The sequence below is a fragment of the Eleutherodactylus coqui genome, chromosome 4 (assembly GCF_035609145.1).
Source record: "Eleutherodactylus coqui strain aEleCoq1 chromosome 4, aEleCoq1.hap1, whole genome shotgun sequence".
NCBI lineage: Eukaryota > Metazoa > Chordata > Amphibia > Anura > Eleutherodactylidae > Eleutherodactylus > Eleutherodactylus coqui.
The window spans coordinates 211,373,458-211,375,815 of record NC_089840.1 but is presented as its reverse complement, the minus strand read 5'-3'; the positions used below and the strand labels follow the sequence as shown (position 1 = coordinate 211,375,815).

The 2,358-nt window shown below is 41.3% G+C and overlaps 1 long non-coding RNA gene across 1 annotated transcript; it reads right to left on the bottom strand.

Moving 5' to 3' along the window:
* Positions 1–299: 299 nt before the first annotated feature.
* Positions 300–1,730, bottom strand: LOC136624850 (uncharacterized). The gene is made up of 3 exons (XR_010792458.1): positions 1,629–1,730; positions 1,450–1,545; positions 300–685 (listed from the first exon to the last, which is right to left on the bottom strand). It is a non-coding gene; the product is annotated as an uncharacterized lncRNA (long non-coding RNA).
* Between the last annotated feature and the right edge of the window lie 628 nt (positions 1,731–2,358).

Genomic DNA, 2,358 nt, shown 5'->3' with positions numbered 1-2,358 from the left:
ACAATTTATATTAGTAAACATTTTCAACTTGAATCTTTTGTTCATCAAGCTTCAATGTTTGTTTTACGTGTTCCCATAATTTTTGGGGGCATGTATATATTTTGTTAACATATAAGCAAAAGACAGACACAGCTAAAACAATATGTGCTTATGTACCGCACACTGAAATAATAGACAACAAGAAAGCGAAATAAGAGTGGTAAAAGTAAATGTATCAAATAAACTTAAATAATGGGGGAAAAAATCACAACAGAGTTTATTAGAAACCACATAGGCAGTAGACATAATTAAAAAAAATGTAAGAATTCTTTACTGTTTCCAGCGCTAGGTTTGGAGCTGCGGGTGTAGCAACCGTGCAGGTCCAGAGAGTAGTGAGGGGAGAGCTAGGATTTGGCAACAGGTGGTCTCAGGTTCTAAGTACAAATGGAGGAGACGGTTATTGGTTTCGGGACGGAAGCAAGAGGTTGGTATCTGTATGTCTCAGTAATTGTATTGCAGTAGTAGCAGGAGCTAGACTAAAGGCAGCAAGCACAATAATCTCACACTGGGGCAGAGGCAGGGACAGGCTTTTATAGTTTGCTTGATTGGGAATTGGGCAGAGCTAGAACAAAGGAGCTGTCCAAGTCCTGGATGGCTTCCTGGAGAGAGCTGCTGACTGGAGTTCAGGAGGTCCCGGATTCGAGACCTGACAAAGCCCAAAGTACAAAATAAGGAATGGACCCACAATGCAGTCTCCACACTAGATGAACATAAATGCTGAACAATCATAAATATAATATTAAAAATATAAAGTACTATAACTCTACAAGCAGAGAGAAGCTAAAAAAAGCTACTCATAGATAGATGCAGAGCCTACAAAAGAAAAAATGAAAATGGAAACATGAAAGGCAAAAAATGGCATATAAAGATGTAGATAACTTCTTCAGAGGTAACCCTACAGCTGTCATACACATTTATTTACAGTATTTCAAAACATAAGTATCCTGAGAATCTGCATATTATGGGGGAACATCATATTAATTTACTATAAGTTACAGTGTGGCATATCAATGAAGGGATTAACCTTTTCCAATCCACTGTCTGACCTCTGAAGACATTATGATTTAAGGCTGTACAGCTCCGATGTTGGAAGAGATCCGTCGGGGTTCTCTTACAGTATATTGCCAGCCTCTCTACTGTCGGAGCCTATCCAATGTGTCACCTCATGCAGTACTGGCTTTAGCCAACAGATAGCACAGTTGTATAACGGCAGAAAAAGAGTAAGCCCCCTAGGAAAACCAGGAAACAAATTGGATTGAAAAGGGTTAATAGGACCCTTCTTTTTTTATTCTACTGTGACCGTTGCTGTTTACTTGGGCTTGCTGCAGCAATCTGTCATATACTGGACATTCAAGAGGACTTTGAGGATGAGGAGTTTTTTTCCAACAAGAGGACGCACCCCCACACTACCTTGATGATATATGGGCCAACCTTGATAACAATCTGCCAAACTCATGGACTGCATTCACCAGGCCTCGAGCCACTAGACTTTCTTTTATGGGGATACTTAAAAGATAAAGTTTACGGTTAAAAAAACAGCAGCAGTCATCGAATAGAGGGCAGACATTGAAAAGAAAGAGCACAAATACCAAATTAAATGATTCTTGATGTTTGTCATTTCATTGCTTCGCGTTCTCTGCAGTGCCTCAAGCAGAACGGTCGTCAGTTTCCAAACAGATGTTGACAAAAAGAGTAAAACAATTAGACAAAAAGAGTTATTTATTTCTGTATGAATGAATGTTAGTAATCACTGACTTCATAATCGTTAATTTTTGGGGACCCCCTGTATATTAAAACGGTGTTCAAGGATGCACCTGTGTTTTCAGCCTACACAATTGTTTTCTATACATCTGTAGTAGAGATGAGCGAGCATACTCGCTAAGGGCAATTGCTCGAGCGAGCATTGCCCTTAACGAGTACCTGCCCGCTCGAGAGAAAAGGTTCGGCTGCCAGCGCGGGTGACAGGTGAGTTGCGGCAGTGAGCAGGGGGAGCGGGGGGGGGGGGGAGAGAGAGAGATCTCCCCTGCGTTCCTCCCCGCTCTCCCCCGCCACCGGCAGCCGAACCTTTTCTCTCGAGCGGGCAGGTACTCGTTAAGGGCAATGCTCGCTCGAGCAATTGCCCTTAGCGAGTATGCTCGCTCATCACTAATCTGTAGTCCTTCCGTTCATTCTAAACCCATTATTGACCTGATGTACCGTGTGAGCATTGATGTACTTTACAGAATTGCAGAAATTAGCTTATATAAACCTACTTTTTAGCAGCTGTATGATGTAATGATATTTAATTACATAATCTCTATATATGGATCTAAAAATAAT